Here is a 26,411-nt window from a genome sequence, read left to right as displayed (position 1 = left end):
TCTCACTGCTCCTGCTCCTCTCACTGCTCCTGCTCCTCTCACTGCTCCTGCATCTCTCACTGTTCCTCTCACTGCTCCTGCTCCTCTCACTGCTCCTCTCACTGCATCTCTCACTGCTCCTGCTCCTCTCACTGTTCCTCTCACTGCTCCTGCATCTCTCACTGCATCTCTCACTGCTCCTGCTCCTCTCACTGCTCCTCTCACTGCTCCTGCTCCTCTCACTGCTCCTTTCACTGCTCCTCTCACTGCATCTCTCACTGCATCTCTCACTGCTCCTGCTCCTCTCACTGCTCCTCTCACTGCTCCTGCTCCTCTCACTGCTCCTGCTCCTCTCACTGCTCCTGCATCTCTCACTGTTCCTCTCACTGCTCCTGCTCCTCTCACTGCTCCTCTCACTGCATCTCTCACTGCTCCTGCTCCTCTCACTGTTCCTCTCACTGCTCCTGCATCTCTCACTGCATCTCTCACTGCTCCTGCTCCTCTCACTGCTCCTCTCACTGCTCCTGCTCCTCTCACTGCTCCTGCTCCTCTCACTGCTCCTGCATCTCTCACTGTTCCTCTCACTGCTCCTGCTCCTCTCACTGCTCCTCTCACTGCTCCTGCATCTCTCACTGCATCTCTCACTGCTCCTGCTCCTCTCACTGTTCCTCTCACTGCTCCTGCTCCTCTCACTGCTCCTGCATCTCTCACTGCTCCTGCTTCTCTCACTGTTCCTCTCACTGCTCCTGCTCCTCTCACTGCTCCTCTCACTGCATCTCTCACTGCTCCTGCTCCTCTCACTGCTCCTGCTCCTCTCACTGCTCCTCTCACTGCTCCTGCTTCTCTCACTGCATCTCTCACTGCTCCTGCTCCTCTCACTGCTCCTGCTCCTCTCACTGTTCCTCTCACTGCTCCTGCTCCTCTCACTGCTCCTCTCACTGCATCTCTCACTGCTCCTGCTCCTCTCACTGCTCCTCTCACTGCTCCTGCTCCTCTCACTGCTCCTCTCACTGCTCCTGCTCCTCTCACTGCTCCTCTCACTGCATCTCTCACTGCTCCTGCTCCTCTCACTGCTCCTCTCACTGCATCTCTCACTGCTCCTGCTCCTCTCACTGGGCCCCTTGCTCTTACTCTTCCTCGTCCATACATTACAGTGTTTGTCTTTTTCTGTTTCTGTTTCCAAAAATATCACTCTTCAAAGTCCTCCTTTTATTGTATAAGTGTCAATGTAATAGAAAAAAATAACCCCTGCCATTGAGTCTAAGCCAGATTGGAATCAGTTGTGGTTGGCCCAATTTACACAACATAAATCAGCTAAGATAAATTGTTTTTGAACTGATATCATTGCAGAAGCAGAGGTTTTTATACTGTATCTAAGGTTTGGAACATTGTTTTTGCTATTGTGGGATGTTGTGTGTTAACATTTGTAAATACTACAAAAACGATCCATAATTTTGTTGGGAGGTATAGCTTGTCTGTTCAGAAAATGTAAGCATTGTGGAAATGTGTTCAATGACTCCATACTGTGTGAAAACGACATGAAATGTGTGAATGGTATGGCCACAATAGACAGATGCTGTGCTAATTGTGTTTAGAGTTTTGAAAATGTGACAACTGCTTGGACAAATGCTTGTTAGCGACTGAAAAAAACTGTAATGCTTACAATGTTCAGGGTAATCCCAAAATAACCATTCTGTCAATGTGTCATGAAAAGAAAATGGATTCATTAAAACTGTAGTCTCACATACTGTACATAGCCAGATCTACATAGCCTGTAGTCTGAAATACACTTAAAACTATCATAACAGTGTAATTTATTTACTCTTCTGTCGACATGATGCCGTTGAAATGCAGAGCTGCTGCAAACATATCCACTGTCCTGTGATCATATGCTTTCTTAACTGATGCTTTCTCACCTCTGTTATTTTTGTTTTGTGTTTATTGTGTTATTGTGATGAAGTGCGCAGCACATATATAGTTCTCAGCAGCATGGACAGCATCTGGATGTATGTTAACAATTTAATGTTGCAAAGTTATTTCCTAAATTTTTTTTACTTAAGCCAAGAATGAAAAACAACTTAAGAGTGAGCATATCAGGGAACTGATTCACGTTCAGTCTCTAGTAGGCATACGTTACTTGTGCAGAAGTGCGAGCACAAGCAATAAGACGTTGGCTGCAGTTCATTTAACAGCCAATGGTGTCGCTAATAACAAAGGGTTTCTGAATTCGACATATGGTCTCTTTAAACACAATATAGAACAAAAAGAATGCAGTGGAACCGAGCCAGACATACATGCATCCCTCTCATGCACACTCTCATTTTCTCTCTCTCTCTCTCTCTCTACGGGGGGAGTTTCAGGGAGAACTGACAGTTTGTAGGTGTGATTGAGATCATTTGTATGTGTTGTTTTTTGAGTGACAGAGGAGCTGGCCAACGTGACAGCATAGCACTTAAGTCCTGTCTGTAGGCAGTTGCAAGCGTCTGTAGGAAGCGCACATACACACAAACATGAAACTCACCTGAGGCATACCGCAAAATATTTTCATGCCTTGTGCATGGCTGTCTTGGGCAATATGCAAGTGCAAGAATGTAAAAAAAATGACTGCACAGCCAATTTCTCTATGTGCTTAATAACATAGTGAAATGACTTAGTTACATTAAAAATGATCCTCAAAATGGTTGCTGAGGGTATAGTACTGATGGGGTTAGCCAAAAGCAAATGTATTGGCCGGTCTTCAGCAAACATTATGCAACATGTATGATGTTTCTAACTGACTTAAAAAAAAAAAAAAAAAAAAAAAAAGTAAAAGTGAGTTACAGTGACAGGACATTCCAAAAGGGTGTTCCATAATAAAAACACAGTGTCTGCAAGAAGAAGCACAATTAATTATTTCATCAATTGACACTGAGGAGGTAAAAGGAAAAGAAAACAAAACAAAACAAAGCTATTCAAACCAAGGTAAAAAAATAAATTAAAATAATTAAATAATTAAAATAGATTCTAGTTTTTGCATAACCAAACCTTTGACTCATTTTGACTGACAAACAACAATAAAAAAAACTAATATTATAGGCAGTAAGTATTACTAACAAGTCTATTAACAAGATGTTAAAAAGAGCTAACAAAACTTTCCCATTCTCATAATATGCCAGTGTTTTATAGTTCAAAATATCCCATGAGTGATATTTGTGATGCTATGTGGCTGCATTGTATTGGATAAAACTTCTCAGTGGTTTAAGTTTGCACCTCGTGTCGGCAATTACCAAGAATAGATACTCCACAAGAAAATTCTCCCATCACCAATGATGCTGTTACCTCATAAGACTCTTTTGAGGGCATGACACGATTTTTCTATTCCAGCAATTAAACTGCACTAGAATAAAGCCAAGAGCAACAGGTAGTGTTACTATTCATGGTGGAAATTTGGCATTAGGAGTTGTTTTTGAGACTAATTTTACTATAGCACAGTGCCTTATTTGATATAGTGATGGTAGAAGCACTATGATGAAACACAGCCCTCGCCTTTTGAAGTTCTGCGGTCTGTGAAACTGCTTTGTGGAAAACAGCAACATGAAAAAATAAACCAACTGCAAATCATATCTGGGACAGTTGGTCTGTGTTTAAGAAGAGAGGAGCGCACAAGGACATGTGTGCCAGTCTGCCTTGTTCTTTTTGGGATGTTTCCACATGGATGTAATGTAAAACCTATGGGACAGGCCGAAAGACCAGGGCTGCCCCGAAATATAGAAACATCCCACCACACATGTTGTCAAAGCATGAGGAATTTGTTACAAATGTTGGTCAGCTGCAGCTCATTGGTTTTTCCAGAACAATGTGGAAAGTGAAAGGGAGAAAAGGAGAAGAGAAAATAGAACAGGGGAATCATCAGTTATCTACAACAGACTCTTTGATCGCCTTTATAATTTCAGACAACCTCAGCTCCTGCTCGCAAGTTCCCACAGCAAACTCAACAGTCCTTACCAACATTTTATATCAAATGTGGTTTTGGCATCTAGACTAAAGGTTCTATCAAATCTACTTTTTGCATTTCTACTATTGCATTTAATGGCAGCTTTAATGGCAAAAAAAAATGTATCAATAGAATAGTAAACCTGAAAACAATCCAAAATCATATTGTTCTTAAATGTAATATTGGGTGCAGGTCATAGTTAACTGTAAACTATACATTTCTTATGCAAAATGATTTCTGAATATTAATACCCAAATACTGATTTAGTTACTCTGCAGATGACAAATTCTAACAATAGACTAGATATTTAAAATTCTGATTGGTGCTTGCCTATGCAAAACTCGCTACCATGATGTTACCATGAGTAGTTGCAAATGCATTGTTATCTGGTTTCAAAAATGTTCCAAGTAGCATTTTACCAGTTGTTATGCAGCTTCATGTGTGTTCTGAGGTTTTAATGACGAAATTCTCTGGCTTTCTGTGTTTTCACTGTCATACAATAGGGGGCACTATTACATATCTTCAGTACAACATCTCCAGATCAAAAAACAGATGAAGAAGAAGCAAAAACAAGTGATAACATATGTAAAATAATATGATCATCAAACGGCATAAATCAAAACAGCATAAAGTTAATTAATGAGATGTCAGCCCAGGAAGTGGTGTGGGACTATGCAAGCTTTGGGGGTGTTGATGGACTCAGTAAACACCAGCTACAGTACGTTTTGATCATTCTGAATCAATCCAATTACAAACCCACATTCAAGTGTTGATTACAAAAGAATGCATGAAGCTAGAATAAAATGTTCAGAAATTCATAGAATAAAATATTCTGGGGGCCATGAACATTTTGTGAAAATGGTGGCTGGCAAGTATGAAAATAACAAGAAAACAACACCAAAATATTTTGCATTTTAAAAATCCTGTACAAGACATATTTGGAAAAAGAGGACACATGGTCATTATAATTCTAAAATAATTACCTAAAACGATCTCTTAAACAGACTGCCAAATGTTAAAGATCAGTAGAGCGATTCAGAACCGATCATTGTCCATTTTTGAAATTGAGAAATTTTCAGTGGCTGATAACAGTCACTTCCTGCTGATTATAGTTTCACTTTACTAATTACAGCAGCAGAAAGAGGTGAAGCCTGACAAAACCTGCTGGGCTGAGTGGCTTCCACCATCCATCAGCAGTGTCAGCTCACCCACAGCGGCTGAGCAGAGGCTAAGAGGATGGTATAAATCACACTTTTACCCACGAGCACTGCCACTCAAAGGGACAGTGATTTATTCTTGAAATGTACCTGAGGAATGCAACTGAATTTAGTTGAAAGCAACACTTTACATTAAATGTCACGTTTGTGTAGTGTAGGTGTGCAGGTGAATGTGCAATCACTAGAGCACCACAAATCAATTAAATAAACTACATTTGTATCAATCCAAAAATATTTTAAACTACTTAATTTATTTATTTATAAAACGGACACAATTTCATTGCTCAAAACATTTCCAGTAAACTTAAATAAAAAATCCTAAATACTATACGTACTAAGAATGAAGGATTTAAAATCAATAACTAACATAAATACAACCTAAAAATACAACTTAATATATGTTTTTGCATAAATCGAATTTTTCATTTTTTGTCACAAATCACAAACAGTAAAATAAATTTCTCTATTCAATATCTAACTGAGATTTTTTTCTATTATTATTAAATAAATTTTTATTTCTTAAGTAAATACTATTTATTCTTATATAATTACGTTTGCAAAGTTTTACATGTTTGTAAACATGACTTGTATATCTAAAACAACAAAGAGTTTTAAATGGCAAAGCAAGTTTACTTCATGCTTTGAGTACATTTCATAATTTCACAATGAAAAAAAGCAGAACTTATATTTAAACGAATATAGTAAAAGCTATTTATTTAAATTCTTATAAAATTCTAATTCATAGATACTATAAATACATATTGTGACCCACTTTTTATTCACTAAATTTCAAGGGTCAATAATTAATACAAAGCTTATGTACAGGAAATGCTACAGTTTTACGCACCATTTTTTGAGTACACATATTATACATATTATAAATATTGCATGCAATCTTTAAAACATGCAAGTACCAGATAATGTGCCAAACAATGTAACAATGGAACCTAAACCTTTAATATTAAAAAATGTGCATGGATAAATAATAATACCTACTAAAAATGTGCAACAATAAAAAATAATTTTAAAAGAACTAAGCCAGTGTTCAGTATGTCGACACAAACTGATACATATCAATCAATACCTTCAACTTGTATGAGCTGGGAGAGATGGTGCATTACATATCAAATGTTCTGAAAACATGGGCTGAACTAAGAAAAATAAAAACTCTGCTGACTTCACTATAAACTAATTCACAGCTTATATCCAGCCGACTGCACCCTGGAGAGCCAGTCTCCTTACGGAAGACCTGCGATGTGTAATGTGTTTTAATTGGCATGAGGTGAAGTTCTAGTGGGGCTTCTTGTACTGCAGCTATAAAATGACCTACATACTGTTTAATAGTTTCACACACGTGCTTCGGTAGTGATAAGGATCAGTTTCCCAAAAGGTGTCACAAGAACAGAGCTGAGCTCCTTCCTGTCAGGGTACTGGCGCTTCTCAAGGCAATGTGCAGACAATAGACTGACAGCAGCCAAAAAAAAAAAAAAACACATCACTAGTATTTTCATGGTCTCCTGCTGTGTGTGAGTGTGTATGTACTTGATTTATTCAAGACAAAAAAAAGTTCTGTTTTACCTATTAATTTTTTTAATTAACTCACACAAGCCTAACTCGATGAAATAATTAGATTTGAACATTTTCTGAACAAAATGAATGTTCTTGTCCATGTAGTATTTAATAGTGGCTGACAGGCAATTGCTGTACTTTATATTGCTATGCATCTGCTAGAATGTTCTAGTTGGTTTCGTATTAGTAAAATCCAAGAGAGTCCACCTTCAAGTCTCTGTGGTAGTGTGGACTATAAATATAGCTCTTTGATGCAAATTCTCATTTTTGCATTTTTTTTTTTCCTTGTTTCACATGTGGAGTTCAAGGTCCAAAATGACCAGCTTTTTTAAAAATAGCTTAAATCGCTTATTTTATATTATTCCCAAATATTGTATTTAAATATTTTAGAAAAAAGTTTTCTTTCATTTAGATCTTGTATTTATTTATGGAACTGAATGATCATAGTCCTCATTTATCTGAGCTTATGCACCTTGATTTTGAGTGAACGTTGCCAGAATTACCCACAAATAATGCTTTTATAACTCAAAAATTGATGTGCATAAGATCAGTTCATCGAGGCCTATAACCAAATGGATCCAAAACATTAACCAAACCATAAATTACATTTAAAAAACTGTGCTAAATGATAGAAAAGAAGTTGACTGAATTCAAAAAGACTGAATCCAAGATTTGGTGACAATAAAACAGCATTTCTAACTGGGATCAACAAATTAAGTTTTGAATTAATTATTAATGAATGTTTGTTCTGGTGACAGAAGCTTCCAGTTCACAGAGACCACAACAAAAACATGATAATAAGAAAACCGACAAAATAGCTATGTATGTACAGTTGTGTTATATAGAAGGAATAGACTAGAATTTACAAGGAATAAGAAGTAGGCTAGTATTAAATAAAAATAAATAAAGTGGTATTCGTTTTACTGAACAATATGGGAGAACATTTGAGTCCCATGTAGAAGAAACTTCCTGGTGTTGGGAACTCTTTAGCGCCAGCCAGACGGTAAGAGTTCAAAGATTGCTTGATTGGGATCCAGAGTGATTTTCTGAGCCCTTTTCCTCACTCTGGATGTATACAGTTCTTGAAGGGTGGGCAGGAGAGTGCCAATAATCCTCTCAGCAGTCCGGACCTCCTTTGTAGTCTTCTAATATCTGATTTTGTAGCTGAGCCAAACCAGTTATTCAGCACATGACAGACTCAGAGAAGGCTGAGTAGAAATGTGTGAGCAGCTTCTGTGGCAAGATGAACTTCCTTAGCTGGCGAAGGAAGTGCAATCTCTGTTGGGATGGGGGCCACCTGGTCAGCACAGGATTTTAGACAGGCTGATGAAACACCATCTGGGCCTGGTGCTTTTCTCCTGTTCTATTTCCTGAAGACCTGACGCACATCATCTTCACTGATCCGAGTCCAGGAGGGGGGAGAGGGGGGTTGCTGGAGGTGTGAAAGAGTAGGTCATATGAGTTTTCGAAAAATATACTTTTTGCATTTTTTAATGTAGCTATTCTTTAATGTAAACATTATGCAAAGTTGTTATTTAAAAAAGGGCATGATAAATAAAGATATTGTCTCTCAAAAGAAAGAGTCATATTGAGTCGTCATATTTTATAATCTTCTGCCTGTTACATATATACGTCACAAGGTAACACATTTTCGTGTTGGTGGCCTCTAGAATGTAAACATTCAGCAAGTCGCACGAGAAGAAGCAGAGTTGGGAGAAAGAAAAAAAGATGTTGAAATCGTGAAAAGGTTGTGGGATTTACAGGTATATGCTAAATAGGGATGCCAAGGACCGGTATGCGGATTAACGGTTTGGATCCATATAAAAAATTCCAAACAAAGAGTAGAGCACCGACAATGACTTGCTGCGCAGATATCTTCGGCTAACGCTACCTTGTTTGTTTTGTGAGCGCCTACACTTCAGAACAGTTCAGAAGCTACAAGTCATTGGAGTCTCATGTGCAGTTGACAAATGGATGGGTTCAGGAGCTGCAGATCATAAAGCCAACAAACAGTATACAGTAATCCGGTAAGCTGCGCTCTACTTAGCTGCTAGTTTAGTAACCGTTAGCGCTAACAACCACTCACAAATGTACTTTTAAATATGCGTTTCAAAACGAGTTAGGAACTGTCAACCTACCCGTTTTTTCCGGGGTTCTCACGTATTTGTGCTCTTTTCCCACTGTCTTCCCGTTGTAGTATTTTCCTGTAAAATATCCCGTTAGCCCTTCCCTTGGACCTGTCAGTCTCTATACGGTTGTCCTGCGAAACGGATGTTTTCAAAGCATAGTTTTGCTTACTTGACAGCAACCTTAGCATGATGTTGGCTTTTTTTAAGATAAAAGTGTGGTTGTTATGAGAGCACGAATTCACGCCAATCTGTAAGCAAAGTCACGTTAGACCTAGCTTCACAAATCATTTTGTTAATGCAGCAGTTTTTTAGTACGAATTTTTGCTGTCAGCAGAGGGATAGCAACAGAAAGATGAATGTTGAAATTTTCCCGTATTTTGGATGATTAACCCAGGAAATGTCCCTTATTTCCAATGTTCAATGTTGAGAGGGTGTACGTCTAAACAATGCGCAGTAGTCCGAGTAGCAGTAAAGGAGGCCATCAACATGGTGCCATGCCAAGTAATGACGTCACGACGAGTTTCAAATCTGCAGTAAAACTCATTCAGGTCTTCAGCAAGTTGTTGATTTGCCTCAGTGCTGGGGGATGGTGTCTTGTAGTTTGTGATGTCTTTCAGGCAACTGAATCAGGGTTGTTTGCTGAAAACTGGTTTTACAGCTTTTTAGAGTAACTCCTTTTAGCTACTCTGATCTCCTTTGTCAGTTTCCTCCTGACCTGATTGTACAAGATACCATTCATGTTGGTAGCACAAACAGTCAAAGATGAGTTACATACCAAAGTTTTAAAGATTTAAGAGTATGTTCACATCCTTATCAAGCATAAAAAGTCCAGAAACATATCAAAAACAGGGGGAAAAAATGGAGCCTAATTTCTGTAAGCAATGTGTTTGGTTCAGCATTTTTTGCCTTGAATAGCAGCCCCTCTAAAATAACCAGATTTCTGTCCAAACACAATCTGCTGCTAATGTTTCCTGGCCCGCAAATTAATGGCCATGTAAGTGTTTGACTGAGATGACTGCCTGAGGCTGAAATGAAACCTCACTTTGATATTCGGTGTCTCTGTTGACCAGTGTTACTGTTGGGGCCTCCAGAGGAGGTGTGTAAGGCCACCTCTGTGTTATCGGGAAGAGCTCAGTTTTAACTTGCCCGCCTCCTGTAAACGCTTTCTCCATGTACTGCGTGCCTAGATTCAAGATCATATGAACGCTCTGAAGAATTAACAAGCACTCTTTCCAGATCTTTATCACAAAGAGAAAGACCTTCCCTGCCTACAGTCTTCCTGTGTGCTGAAATAAAAGTATTTTTAACAACAACAACAAAAAAAGTAAGATTATCAACCTATCTTAACCATTGTGCGACAAAATTCACACAGGCACTAAAAAGTTGGTTTGGAGGGATAATATTACATAAATTTTTCTGTCTGAATCTGTGGCAGCACGGTAACGTAGCACTCTTTCCAGCTCAGCTAACGTGGTATTAACAGCTCATTTAGCTTCTGATGGGCTACATGTGCAAAAACGCTCCACCACAAGAGCGAGAGTCAGATCACATGGATTTTTCAGGCGTTTCCTCATCGTTCCACGCAAACCAGAACAAACGCAGAGAGCCGGGAGGAAAACAAATAGCTTGTACTTGTATGAGAGAGTGTTTGTGTGTATTGCTTTCCTTGGAATCAAATGAGTAAGTGGAGGGATGGAAGGCCCACACCAGGCTGCTACGGAGCCTTTGCTGTATTTATTTGCTCTTATTGGGGCATTGCATAACTATACATCTTCTCCAACAGGAAGTCACTTGGCTGCACTATGGTGGTGCTTTGAAACGGAGACCACAGGGGGTTGGAAAATTTCACCACCAGAAATTTGTTATGCAACACAATTTCTAGCGTCATATCAAGGCAGTATTGAAGAATGTTTTTGATTCTGTGTAGGATTCGGTTTGGTAAATCGACGGATGGGCATATATATATATGAATGCATTGTATGTATATTATTACATTATAACATACATTCAAAATAAAAAATTTCCATTTGAAAATATTTTAAAATAATTATTCCTCTGATGGCAAATCTGATTTTTCCTGTGATTTTCAGCAGCCATTATTTCTTATTATTATCATCAATATTGAAAATAGTTTTTTCTTCTTAATGTGTGTATATATATATATATATATATATATATATATATATATATATATATTTTTTTTTTTTATATACACAATATATATTTTTATTTTATATAAAATTAATTTGGTCAAGAAAAAGTCCCACTCTACATTTCTGTTCTTGTAGAATACAATATACAACTTGGCTCTGAAATAAGTCACATTACAGAAATAACCCATATCACAATGCATATTTCCCTTCAAGTTGGCTTAACTGCTTTTTAAAAGCTGACCAAACAATCAACCGAGTGTGACAGACAGTGTCTGGATGGCTGGCAGTCGATTGTAGTCTGTAGGTCACACTGCTGCCTTACATTCTGAAAAACAAATTGTAATTGAAAAAAAAAAACAAGACAAACAAGATTTAGAGGCCTTGAAAATGGGGAGAAGTCAAGTGTCATACACCTGAACTACTCTATACACAAAAGTACACAGACATATTCAGACTCACACCCACTCCTGCGCGTAAAGAGAGATGTCAGCATGCCTTTCACATCAGAGCGACGTGTATAACGGCACATTGTGGAAATGGGAATGACAGCAGAGAGAGTGGGAGAGTCATTTATGGGAAGCCCCCCACTGTCCCTGCTTTCATCATGCAGTGCAGTTGTTGGTTTTTCTGTCTTGGCTCAGCATGATCTGGCAGAGAGGGAAGTTCGTGGAGAAGCAGACTGCAGGGGAGAAGAGAGAGTTTCATTGCCTGAGGGAGCCACAGGTCTGCCAGCAGCAATCAGACAGGCATACTTGCACATGAGGGCCAGATATATCCAGATCTTTATTACGTTTTATGGCTTTAGCCCATGTGCAGACTCTGACAGGATGACTGATTGCATCAACTAAAAGAAACCCTCCAATCACATGCTTTCTTCATCCATTTGTTCCAGCAAAACACATCTGCATCCACTAAATATCTACAGAAACATTAGAGGATCCACAGATCCACAACATAAATAACTGGCAGAAGGGAAGACAGCAAATTTAATATATGCATTTCTTTTACTTTAGTGAATATAAACAGAGTCTTAATGTTTAAACTCTGTTGTTGTTTAGCTACTAGGCAAGTCTGCACATCCCAAAACCTTCATTTATTTATTTATTTATTTTTAAGTTATTTAAAGGTGCATTTAGTATGTTATCCCTAAATAAATATTCAGTTTTGTAAAAAAAATATAATTTTACTCATAAATGACACATTAAATTGATCAAAAGTAACAGTAAAAACTTTCAAAATAAAAAAATGTATGCATTTAGCAGACGCTTTTATCAAAAGCGACTTACATTGCATTCAGTCTATATATATATATATATACATAATTATTATTATTATGAACTATCCAATCAGCAAATCCTGTAAAAAAAAAATTCAACAGATTGATTATAATTAGAAATTTGTATGATTTCTGAATGATAATGTGGCAGTGATGACTGGAGTAATGGCTGCAGTAAATAAGATTTGCATCACAGGAATAAAATTACATTTTAAAATATATTAAAGTTGAAAACAGTTTTTTAAACATGTAATATTTGTTGTATACATTGTTACTCTTTCTACTGTATTTTTTTTTAAGAATATGTAGACTTGAGCAAAATTTTAATGACCCCAAACTTTTGAACGGTATTACATATTTACATTTCGCAGATAAAAAAAAAAAAAATATATATATATATATATATATATATATATATATATATATATATATATATATATATATATATATATATATACATACAAATATTTTCTGTAAAAATTGTATATACAAATATATATATTGAAAATGTAATAATATAACATTTAAAAAATATTGCTTTTGAATGGTTATGGCATCACAACCGATGACCAGCCATATTTACACAAATCAACAGTTATTCAGCATTTAGCAGTTTTGTATCATTACTCATTTGACATACAAACAGGTTAGCCAATCATGACCTAGTGTTGAAGTTTTAAAGGTAGGGGCCTATGCATCAACTCCAGAAAAAAATATGCTACAGAAGTGTACAATATAGCTATGGCTGAGTGGTATACAAATAAATCTTCCACCTCTGTTGAAGTAACCTCTCTGATGTGTATTGAAGTACAGTGTCAGTCTATAGTGTCATTGTATCTTAGTTGTAACTGCCAAAACCAGTATGTAAGCATTATTTCCAGTGCTAATCCACACTTGCAAATGTTAAACACCACACAAATATGTCAGGAATTGTATACATCAGTGCTTTGTTAATGGAAGGCTGTCAGGAGAGTAACGATCTAGATGCATGTGTCATCATTTTCTGACACCCCTTTAACAAATTCAGTGCAGCGGTGTGGTTAGTGTCAGCTTAAAACAACAACAACAACAACATACCGACATGCCTAATTTGTCAGGTAACATTAGGACAAAATCAAGTCATTTCCGTGTTTTGCAAAAAGCACCCCATTCATCAGTGCATTAGCTATTATAGTCTTGTATGTAATATGTCAGCTTTCAGTCATGCATTCTCAGGGTGTGTGGTGGGCGAAGGTGGGAGTTGATGGACCGGTCACATAAAAGTGAGTGTTATGCTGCACGATGTCTGTGTATGTGTTTTTATTTTTTTTTTCAGATGGCGTAGTCGGGCAAATTCAGACCCAGCCACAGACTTTGGCAGCATGGGCAGTACGCCAAGAGAAGATACCTGCAATTTGTCATCCATATAAAATAACAGCGCTGTGCCGTAGAGTCATTCTAGAAGGCGCGCCTATGTTACTCTGGGGATAATATTCAGCACGGCATCTGTGCCCTTTCTGCTCTTTTTTTCCTCTCCTGCTTTATATTTTTACAACAGTTGGCAAGCCACAGTAACATGTTTAAGGCTGAAGAATCTGTTCCGACTGCAGTGCTTTTGTATTCCGCTTCCAGAGGCCAGAGGGCAATGCATTAATTCTTTCTCTGACAAGATGTTCGGAAAAATGCCAAGGTTAGATTTCTTACATGATGTGTAGAGCTTGTGCCCGTCCACATTTGGGACAGCCAAATTACATGCTAGCTGTAAGAGATTTCACCCTGTCATTTACCATCAAATGGTACAGGCCAATCTGGCACGAGTAGGAACTGAATTGCCCACTTTATGACCCACAATATAGTGTTTGCAATTGTAATTGTAAATGTAATATAACATTGTAATAAAATGCACAGTTTCAAATTCTTCTGTCCTACAAGGCTGCTGGGGAAAAAAACTGCATCATAGTATCAAGTGTTTAGCGTAAGATAGTCATCTTTAATATTCATTGTTTTTATATATTATATGTTTTTATGATTTCATGTATAGCCATAGTAATATATGTATGTGACACGGACATTTTGTCATTGTTATGTTGTGAATGTAGCTATAGAATCTTTCAAACCCTTGAGTTGTTTTTCTTTATATTCATGTTGTTAATAATAGAGCGGCGCAGTTAATCTTATGTTTTTGCGTACAAGTGTGCTCAGGTGTAGCACCTTTGAAAGTAAATTCCTGCTGGATTTCAAGCGTCTGCTTGGGCCAAAGGTGACAAATCGTGGTACAGTGTACTCAGCTAATCTTTAGATCTAGTGCCATCGATCTTTTTCACACATGACAAATACGACAGAGCGCATTCAAGCAAGGCCTTAGATCCTACTACAAATTATAGCGAGCGTTTAAGAGACTGATCAAACAAATATGGCACTGTTGTGTTTGTATATCTATTGTGCAGACACAAACATAAGTGTATGAGTAATACCCACTACAAAGGTGAGCGCACACCACTATATTGTCAGTAGACAGAATATGGTGTCATTTATCATGTAGCTCTTTTTTATCCAGCACAACTACAGGAATCAAAGACTCAAGCAGTTGAGAGTAAGTCGCTGGAGTTTAAGGGTGTTTTCACACTTGAGTCCTCTTTGAAAGAACCAAACTCAGCCCTTTGAGTGAAACAATAAGAGAACATTATTATTATTATCATTATTTAAAAAGATTTAATTATCATTTATATCGTACATTTACATTTATGTTGTAACATTTATATATATATACACACACACACATATACAGAGAGAGAGAGAGAGAGATAACATACTGTGTGTGTGTGTGTGTGTGTGTGTGTGTGTGTATATATATATATATATATATATATATATATATATATATATATTTTTTTTTTTTTTTTTTATAAAATATTAATACATATTTTTTTTTCCTTTCATATTTTTTTTTACATTTAATAGAATTAAAAATTAAATAAATCACTGTTGCACCCTCTATAGGGCCAGCGACTAGTCGACGTCAAGCTTAAAGCTTCATGGCATAACACTGGTCGGTGCCACCCTTACTCAGTACATGTCAAAAGATCTGTAATAACAGACAAAACAATAGTGGGCTCATAATAAAAACAGTAACTGAAGCTTTTGTGGTGTGACATTACTGTCAGACATTTGCACAGCATCATCTTCAGTTTCAATCTTTTTGAAAATCCTGCGTTGAATTGTGCCTTGTTTGTAAACAAATCTGTGGTGAAATAAAGTGAACAAAAACTTACTGACGTGGTCTGGTTCTTCATTAATAATACATTTTATCCAGTCTGTCCCAATGTTGGCATCAGAAGGAAGATAATGCAAAGACTGTGTTTTTTCACAAAATGGCACTGCACAGCATCTCGTTGTTTTTAGATCATCTTTATCATTTGGTTTCTGTATGGAGACGGTGCTTAACCTCATATTCCACATGTCGTTTTCGCAGATTTGCTTAAATATAAGCAGTTTTTAGACTAATGAGAAAGTTGCTTTTATAGGACAATGACCTCTTGTATGTCAAAATATCAAGGGAATTTTGATTTCTCAGTTCATGACCCTCTCAATATTTGTCTTTATGTCATTATTATTATTATTATTATTATTATTATTATTATTATTATTATTATTATTATTATTATTATTATTATTTGTACTTTAGTGGTTTATTATTACTATTAGTGGTAGTAGTAGTAATAATATTTAGTATATACATTCATATTGAAAAATGCTAAATAATAATAATATTCATTTTAGTTGTTTATTAGTAGTAATAATAGTAGTAATAGTAGTATTTAGTACATTTATAATAATATTTATATTCAATTCAATTCAAGTTTATTTGTATAGCGCTTTTTACAATACAAATCGTTACAAAGCAACTTTACAGAAAATCATGTTTCTACAATATTTAGTTATACTTATAATAATTGTAGTTGCTTATTATTATTAAATATTTAGATTGTTTTACATTTATACTGTATTTTACATATATGTTGTTTAAAGGTCCCGCTCTTCGTGATCCCATGCTTTCAACTTTAGTTAGTGTGTAATGTTGTTGTTAGAGTATAAATAATATCTGTAAAATTCTAAAGCTCAAAGTTCAATGCCAAGCGAGATATTTTATTTAACAGAATTTGCCTACAAAAAACGACCTGTTTGGACTACATCCCCCTAGTTCCTGCAGTAATGATGTCACAAAAACAGTTTTTTGACTAACCTCCGCCCACATGAATACACAAAAAGGGGGCGTGGTCTTGTTGGGCTCCGACGGAGAAGAGGAAGAGCTGTGTTTGTGTTTGTCGCCATGTCGTTGAAATGCTGTTATTTTCATCTCGGAGTCAAATCATCTTTGTTTGGGCTTCCCAGGGACGCTGTACTTGGAGACTAATGGTTACAATTTATGTTTAACTCGGTTCCTGAAAATTATAATCCACATGTAAAACTACGTGCAGCACATTTTGCTGAGGACAGCGAGCTTCCTCAATCTCAATCAGTTTAATGCCGGATTACAAAGTAATCAAAATTACAAAGACTCTTAACTCACACTTTTCAGGTGCTACCATGCATGAAAGCCACAAACTGAAAAACCCAACAGAATTCATATGTCAAACATGAAGACATGCAAACTCTGAAACACACAAACAACCAGGACCAACAGGGACATACAGTTGATACAGTGCAGACAGGATGTGTGTTCAAAAGTTACTGGTCATGAAATCGGGTTGTGTAATGTGTTATTAGCAGTAGTACAGAGAGCGCAGTCTAAGACGATGTGATTGGCAGGGCCCTCTGTGTGCCGTGAGGAGCACAGCTGTAGACGGACACAAAGGGGCCATAGCGTCAGATATGGAGGGGAGAAAGGGCAAATGCCGCTCAGCAGAGGGCCAGCAATTCGCTTTGCTGGGCCTCTGTGGCCTTTAATAAACACATCTACTGCCTGCAAGAGAGAGCGAGAGAAAGAAAGAGCGAAAGAAACAACCTCTAACTTGAACTCCAAAATCATAAGACTTTCTTTCTTATGTAAAAAAAAAAGTTCTGTAGACTCTGCTGGGACCTAAAATCTCAAGCTTCCGCCAAAAGCATCGTAAAATTATTATAAAAGTTGTCCATAAGACTGTAGAAGTCTTCGAAAAACATATGATATGTTTGTGTTATTCATTTCTAATTTTCCCCTCCAGTGAGCTGTAGCTGTGACTGGATCACTGATTCGAGGAGTAGAACTTGAGAACCAGAATCATCTGATTTGTGAATGATCCATTCAGGGCTGCGATTCCCTAAAGCACTGTAAGACTACGTAGATCACAGAGAGCATTGGTGCCAGTGGTTTGTAGAATACATTTATAGGCATGTACAGTCAATGTTTTTGGCCTACACAGCCCAGACCAGATTTGAATCACAAACTTGGGGCAGATTCAGTGAGTAACTGGAGCAATCTAAGTGGACCAAAAAGAGAACCTAGTTTACTTTGCGTCCACATTATTCACATCACACGTTACAATGTAATATTTTAGAGGTTGCAAGAATGGTTCGTCAGTCTTAAGAGTTTCTCCGTCAAACAAAAGCCCTATTCGCACGGGATTAGTATTACCTGGTGACCTCTAGTCATTTGTAATAATTGCAGAGGTTGACTGTGATATTAATCCCATGCAAATCGGCCAGTGACCTACCATATTTCAGTTTCAATGTGGAATGTTCAGACTCTGGATGTTCCCATCTAGCCAGACACTGGTATCAAGAGCTTTGAGCCCAACACAATGAGATTAATCTCTCATATTCTGACTTCCTCCAAACTACTGCCTCACAGACACCAGCACCCAAACACATCAAAGTTCAAATTCAATTTGCAACCTTTTAATTACAGGGGTTTGCTTTCGTCTTAATCCTCAGATTGATCCTCATATCATCTCCTCTCCGCACCCGTCGGCCCATCATGACACGCACACTGTGCGAGGCCGCAGTTAATGCTTGCATTAGAGGAACAGAAAGAAGACTCAATAAAACAGGCTTAGGTGAACGGGTCCGACCGATATTAGATCTGACTCAGACACTGCTGCGCACATGTGCTCCCGCCATCCTCAAAGGCCCATAATCCTCCTTGCTTTTCAGGTGTTGTGTGTTTAGACAGCTTTGAGAGCACAAAGCCATGTAAAACCCCGGGCAGAGAAAAGATTCGGCCAAGCATTGCATCTAAAATGAACAATCTTGATAATGGAAACCACTTAAGAGGAGAGAGTGAAAGAGAGAGAAAGAGAGAGAGAGAAATGTGTGATATAGAGAAGTGCCCACCTGTACGTGTCTTTGCCAGGGCGTGTGGTTTTGCGGTGAGGTTTGTGTGCCGTGAGATTTAGCCGTACCATTTCTTCAAAGACAGATGGGGGGGTGTTGGCTTGTTTTACTCTAACAACCATGAGGCGAACAGTCAACTGGTTTGTGAGGATAAGCCACGTTTTTGTCCACAGACGACCTTTAACATGTCCTGACAGTGCGGGACAGACAGTCTAAAGCCAGTATTTTTGTATTACAAAAGAAGCGCAGCCATGTTTATGTTTCACCAGGAGACAGAGGAGTGTGTAGCTCTGGAAAACAGTGAATCATCTCATTTTTAAACACCTACTTAAACCGATATGTAACTAAATTATTTCAGACAAAAGAGAGTTTGGTCTCTTTCTCCACTGTTTTCCTCCATTCTTACGTTTCTCTTTCTCATTTACTTCTCTCTCTCTCTCATTCAGATGCAAATAGTAATACATTGGGGACAATTAAACAAATATATAAAAACACACACACACACACACACACACACACACACACACACACATATATATATATATATATATGTGTGTGTGTGTGTGTGTGTGTGTGTGTGTGTATATATATATATATATATATATATATATATATATATATATATATATATATATATATTGTGACAAGTGTCCCGAGTCCTCATCAGCGTCGCCCTGGCAACCGACACGCCGCACCTGTCCCCGCTCATCAGCCACTGAGCAAGCCCAGCTGCGGCTCATCAAGCGGGCTATAAAGATGCGGCAGAGGAGGAAGAAGGGGAGCAACGTCTCCATGCCAGGAAGTGACTCTTTGTTCTTTTCCCCGCAGAAAGCAGCCCTTAAGCCGCAGCCCCGTCGAACCACGGTGACACCGGCACAGCACAGGCACGCGCACAAGAGGGATACAAGGACACGGACACGAAGACCCGCACTTTCGACACTTCCTCACTGGCACTCTCAATAAAATCCACCCTTCGGGGATATTTTTCACTCACTCGCTCGTCGTGTGCTTCTTTGTCTCGTGACAATTTGGTGGAGAATGCTGGCAGCAAATTGAAAGAAGCACCGACAGCGATCACCAAAATTGTGAGTTTTTTCCCCCGTTCACCGTTGGGTTTTTTTTCTTTTCTTTTTTTTGTGTGCAGGCGGCAGCTCCTCCCCCGTGATGGAAGAACTGCTCAAACACCTCACCGAGGTGAGCATCCGCCAGCAACAAATTGTTGAACACATGGCCGCGCGGCAAGGGGAAACTGAACGGGAGCTCGCCGCGCTTCGCACTGCCACCGCCCAGCGCGCTCCGCTGCCTGATCCCCGCGTCCAAGCCGCGCAGCTCGTGCCCCGGATGACGGCGAGTGATGACGTCGAGCTGTACCTGCAGATGTTTGAGGCCACAGCCGTGCGCGAAGTCTGGCCCATGGATGAATGGGCACATCTCCTCGCCCCGCTCCTGACGGGGGAAGCACAGCGGGCCTATTATTCTTTGACTCCCAACCGAAGGGCTTCATATGATGAATTAAAGAAAGAACTCCTCGGCCGCGTGGGTCTGTCCCCGATATGTGCGGCCCAACAGTTCCACGATTGGGAATATCGACCCCGATTGCCCGCTCGCGCACAGGCAGCGGAACTCACCAGGTTGGCGCATCATTGGCTGTTGGCCGGGGATCCCAGCGCGCACCAGGTGGCGGAGCGCGTGGCCGTCGACCGCCTTCTTCGCGCCTTGCCCCGATCCATCCGCCAGGCGGTAGGCATGCGGAACCCCTCCAGTGTGGATGAAGTGATCGAGGCCATTGAGCTGGCGGATGCCGCCTACCACCGGGAGGCTGGGGAGCGAGCGCCGCCTTTTCCCCGAAGGGTGGTCCAGGAGCGACGCACGCCGGAGGGCACCTCGCGGCACATGAGCAGGCCAGCGGTTCCCGGTCCCCAGGACGAGCCCATGCCAACGGAACCACCACGCTCCCCAGGACGCGCTTGGCTGGCAGGCTGTGCCGTTCACGACCCCCCAGCTGGGGCGACTCGGGCCGAAGTCGCCGTCAATGGCCGCCCGTTCTCGGCGCTGCTGGATTCCGGGAGCTCCATTACATTGATGCGGCCCACCGTCCTCCCTCCACGGTCAGGAGCCAAGGCCCGGATGGCCATCACGTGCGTCCACGGCGATACCAGACGGGTCCCCACTCGGCGAGTCGCCATAACCGCTGCCCCGGGAACCTGGTCATTGGAAGTAGGGATCGTGAAGGACCTGCCCGTCCCCGTCCTCCTCGGGAGAGATTGGCCGGGGTTCGACCGTCTGCTCGCCGCAGCCGCACAGCCTGCCAGCTCGACCGGGAACCGCCGACGCCGGAGGCCAGCAAAGGGACCTCCTCGACATCCCGTGCTGCTGACATCGGACAGCCCTCGAGAAGGTGAGCCCCCCTCCCAAAATTCTGACCTATATTTTGATGTGTTTCAGCAGGTGGCAGGAGGTGGGGCTTTCGCGAAGGAGCAGCACGAGGATGATCGCCTGAAGAACTGCTGGTCTCAAGTGAGGGTTGCGGAAGGAGAGGATCTCCAACCAGCACCTCATCCCATCCCTCACTTCGTCATCCGGAATGGCCTGCTCTATTGTGCCGCCCAGCGGAGGGGGGAGGAGAAGCTTCTGCTCGTAGTGCCCCGCAGCAAGATAGGAACGGTGATGGAACTGGCACACGCTCACCCGATGGCGGGTCATCTTGGGGCCCAGAACACCATCCAGCGGATCCGGGACCGTTTCCATTGGCCGGGCCTGGACGCCGATGTGAAACGGTTCTGCCAAGCCTGCCCGATCTGCCAGAGGACCTCACCACACACACCTCCCCCCAGCCCGCTGATTCCATTGCCCATCATCGAGGTGCCCTTCGAGCGCATCGGGATGGATCTCGTTGGGCCGCTGCCGAAGTCCGCCCGGGGGCATGAACACATCCTGGTCATCGTCGACTATGCCACCCGCTACCCCGAAGCTATCCCTCTCCGCAAAGCCACCGCAAAGGCCATCGCCCGGGAGCTCTTCCTCCTATGTAGCCGGGTCGGCATACCGGCAGAGATACTGACCGACCAAGGGACGCCCTTCATGTCCCGGCTAATGGCTGACCTCTGTCGACTCATGAAAGTGAAACAACTCCGGACGTCCGTCTACCACCCCCAGACCGACGGCCTCGTCGAGAGGTTTAATCAAACCTTGAAGCAGATGTTGCGACGGGTGGCGGCCGAGGACCGACGAGACTGGGACCAGCTGATACCTTACGTCCTCTTCGGCATCCGGGAGGTCCCCCAGGCATCCACGGGCTTCACCCCGTTCGAGCTTCTGTTTGGCCGCCAACCCCGAGGGCTTCTCGACGTGGCTAAAGAGGCCTGGGAGCAACAACCAGTCAACCTCAGGACGACGGTTGAACACGTCCGCCAGATGCGAGAGCGAGTCGACAGGGTCATGCCACTAGTCCGGGAGCACCTGACCAAGGCCCAGCAAGCCCAGCAGCGCCACTTCGATCGGGCCGCCCAACCACGGGAGTTCCAGCCAGGAGACCACGTAATGGTCCTGGTCCCCACCTCAGCCTGTAAATTCCTGGCAAGATGGCAAGGCCCGTACACGGTACTGGAGAGAGTAGGGCCCGTCACCTACAGGGTCAGACAACCTGGACGGCGTCGACCCGAACAATTATACCACGTCAACCTCTTGAAACGCTGGGTGGGGACCGGACCCCAACTTGCGGCCCTCACCGCCTCTACTCCCGTGGTTGTAGATGTCAATCCACACCTCTCCGCGGCCCAGAAGGCGGAGCTGCAACACCTAGTCGGTCAGTTCTCCGATGTGTTCTCCCCCCGGCCCGGAAGGACCAAGGTCGTCGAGCACGATGTGAGGACACCACCTGGAGTCATCGTCCGGCAGCGGCCCTATCGAGTCCCGGAGGCTCGGCGACACGCCATCGAGGAGGAGGTGCAGGAGATGTTGAGGTTAGGTGTGATCGAACCATCTCGGAGTCCCTGGTCAAGCCCCATCGTCATGGTCCCGAAGCCCGACGGCACCCTCCGGTTTTGCAACGACTTCCGCCGCCTAAATGAGGTCTCCGAGTTCGACGGCTACCCCATGCCCCGTGTGGATGAGCTGCTCGACCGCCTGGGAAGAGCCCGGTTCATCTCTACACTAGACCTCACGAAAGGATATTGGCAGGTCCCCCTGACTAAGGAAGCCAAAGCAAAAACCGCCTTCTCTACCCCCAGTGGCCACTGGCAATACCGGGTCCTTCCCTTCGGCCTACACGGGGCCCCTGCCACCTTCCAGCGCATGATGGACATCCTGCTGCGGCCCCATATGTCCTACGCCGCAGCCTATCTGGACGATGTGGTAGTCCACTCGGAGACCTGGGGAGAGCATTTAGAGCGGCTCCGGAGGGTGCTGTTGGAGCTGCGCCGGGCGGGACTAACCGCCAACCCCCGCAAGTGTCACCTAGCGCTGTCAGAAGCCAAGTACCTGGGTTTCCAGGTCGGTCGCGGCCTCATTAGGCCGCAGGAGAAGAAAGTGGAGGCCATCCTGTCCGCACCGAAGCCCTCAACGAAAACCCAGGTACGAGCCTTTTTGGGGTTGGCGGGATATTACCGGTGTTTCATACCTAACTTCTCCTCCTTAGCATCTCCCCTGACAGACCTGACCAGGAAGGGGCAGCCCGAGAAGATTCCCTGGAGCCCGGAGGCGGAGAAGGCGTTCCAGCAGGTGAAGATGGCCCTCACCTCCGAACCAGTCCTGCACGCCCCCGACTTCAGCTGCCCCTTCCTGCTGCAGACGGACGCATCAGACACCGGGTTGGGAGCCGTCCTCTCCCAGGTCCACGACGGTGAGGAACACCCGGTGATCTACATCAGCCGAAAGCTGTCCCCCGCTGAGACGCGGTACGCGGCCGTCGAGAAGGAGGCGTTGGCCATCAAGTGGGCAGTCCTGGAGCTGCGGTATTACCTCCTCGGCCGCCGGTTCACCCTCCTCACGGATCACGCCCCATTACAGTGGATGGCACGGGCTAAGGACACAAATGCCAGGGTGACCCGGTGGTTCCTAGCGCTCCAGGACTTCCACTTCACCATACAACATCGGGCGGGGACGGCCAACGCCAACGCCGACGGCCTTTCCAGGATGTGGGCAGCTTTCGCAGGTCTGTCAGGCTCCACTCCCCACCCCTACCCTCTCTCCCCATTCTCCCGCAGACACAGGACGACGCTTAGGGGGGGGGAGTGTGACAAGTGTCCCGAGTCCTCATCAGCGTCGCCCTGGCAACCGACACGCCGCACCTGTCCCCGCTCATCAGCCACTGAGCAAGCCCAGCTGCGGCTCATCAAGCGGGCTATAAAGATGCGGCAGAGGAGGAAGAAGGGGAGCAACGTCTCCATGCCAGGAAGTGACTCTTTGTTCTTTTCCCCGCAGAAAGCAGCCCTTAAGCCGCAGCCCCGTCGAACCACGGTGACACCGGCACAGCACAGGCACGCGCACAAGAGGGATACAAGGACACGGACACGAAGACCCGCACTTTCGACACTTCCTCACTGGCACTCTCAATAAAATCCACCCTTCGGGGATATTTTTCACTCACTCGCTCGTCGTGTGCTTCTTTGTCTCGTGACAATATATATATATATACTGTATTTTTATAAATATATAGTTATATTTTATAAATATAATATATAACAGTCTATAGTAATCTATTATATATTTATACAATAAAAAATATTAATATACATTTACAAAATGTTTATTTACACACACATTCATACATACACACAAAAACTGTGTGCTCTTGGTTTTGTGACATATCAGGACACAACTCTGTGTAATGACATGGGTATGACACAGATATTACAAGGAGAGGGTGACTTATGAGGACATAACCCATGTCCCCATTTTTAAAAATGCTTATAAATCATACAGAATGAGTTTAAGAAAGTTTTGAGAAAGTAAAAATGCACAACGTTTCCTGTGAGGGTTAGGTTTAGGGGTAGGGTTGGTGAAGGCCGATATAATATACAGTTTGTACAGTATAAAAAACATTACGCCTATGGGATGTCCCCACTTTTCACAAAAACAAACAAGTGTGTGTGTGTGTGTGTGTGTGTGTGTGTGTGGGTGTGTGTGTGTGTTCAATATGGTATACAAATACGGTAAATGCTTTAATTATATATTTGTTTAAATATTAGATTATGTTATATGTATATATTACAATATAATTCAAATAACACAATATAATACATGAAAATATTTGAGAAAATATATTGGCCTGGCATTTAGGTAACACTCAAGAAATATGTTTCATTAAGGAAAAAAAATAGATAATTTAAAAGATTCAAAGGAAAAAAATAACTTGATTTAACATATTCATCTTTGTCATACTTGCCGTTATGATGTTAGGATGTTGTGTGTTGTTGCCAGGTTGTTGTAAGGTCATTAGGTCATATGTGATTTATAGGGTCTTCTTGGGGAATGCTAGGTTGGTGGTTCAAGTTCAACAAAAAGTTGAATGACGATTTGAAATATCATTCATGTACATGACACAGATGGTGCCGCAGAAGTTGCGTGCCAAAGTTTTTAAACTAAAGTTAAACCCCTAATGATAATGGACAGAAGAGACACAGAGTCACTCACATATCATGATAATCTCTTTCTGTTTATGTTTCTTTCATTCCCTCATTCGTTCTGTCTCTCTGTCTGTCTGTGAGAAAAGTTGGCTTTTTAAATCGGTAGGTTGTAATGGGCTTTGGAAAACTGCTCTGGTAATGTGATACTGCAATTAGAGATTATTGTCTTTGCATAAATTTCAGAGGGAGGGGAAACTCCCCCAGGATAAGTGAGAAAAAGGCTGTCTTTGAGAATCAGCCAGACCAGCCTCCATCCCTGGGGAAGAGTTTCAGAGAGACACACTGTGACCTACACACAATCATGCACATTTACTCAGAATTTAACCCTGCCTCTAAAGTGTACCACAAGAGCCGGCCCAGAACTGATATACATATAGAAACACACACACACACACACACACACACACACACACACACACACTGTATGTGGCCCACCACAAAAATGGGACCACCTACCAGAGAGGAACTGCCAATATAGTATCACTTTACAATGAACACACACTTCATGTAGACTGCACTCTTGTACATATGACACACACACACACACACACACACTCCAGGGTGTGTAGAGGAAGCACACATGTACTCACACCGCAAGTAAACACCTCAGGTGATCGCTGCATATCTGTGGGCTGTCTCCAGGAAACAAGATTTTAATTGTCTCAGTCTTTTATTGGGCCGTGCAAGTCCAAACAGGATCTTACTTTCCCATTCATAAGAAAAGGATGACATTTTCTTCCTTAGCTCTTTTTAATTCTTTATTGAACGGAAAGAACGCATGCTTTGTGCAAACAAAAAATCCATCTATTATACTTTTTAGGTGTAATTTTGATTAGATTTTTTAACAACTGTAGATTGTTTTAGCCAAAAATGTAAACACTGTTTGCCCTTCGTCGCTTTCAAGACATGATTCTGTTTGTTTACACACAGCAACATTGGCTCCACCAATCTGGTCCGAGTTTGAGTGTCTATCTGTTTTTTATTTTATTTTTTCACCAATTACAGCTACTCTCTTTAAAAAAAAAAAAAAATGAAATAAAATAAAATAAAATGCCTTTAGGCAACCCGCTTTTACGATTTTGATTACTCACCTTATAGAAAAAAGAAAATTATGTATCAACTGAAATGAAACAATCAAGTTAGCGATTTATACAGTACAGGTTGTTTCAAAGCACCTTTACAGTGATAAACAAGAAAA

The sequence above is a fragment of the Carassius auratus genome, chromosome 5 (assembly GCF_003368295.1).
Source record: "Carassius auratus strain Wakin chromosome 5, ASM336829v1, whole genome shotgun sequence".
Taxonomy (NCBI): Eukaryota; Metazoa; Chordata; class Actinopteri; order Cypriniformes; family Cyprinidae; genus Carassius; species Carassius auratus.
The sequence above is the reverse complement of the archived record's forward strand: the minus strand, read 5'-3'. Positions refer to the sequence as shown.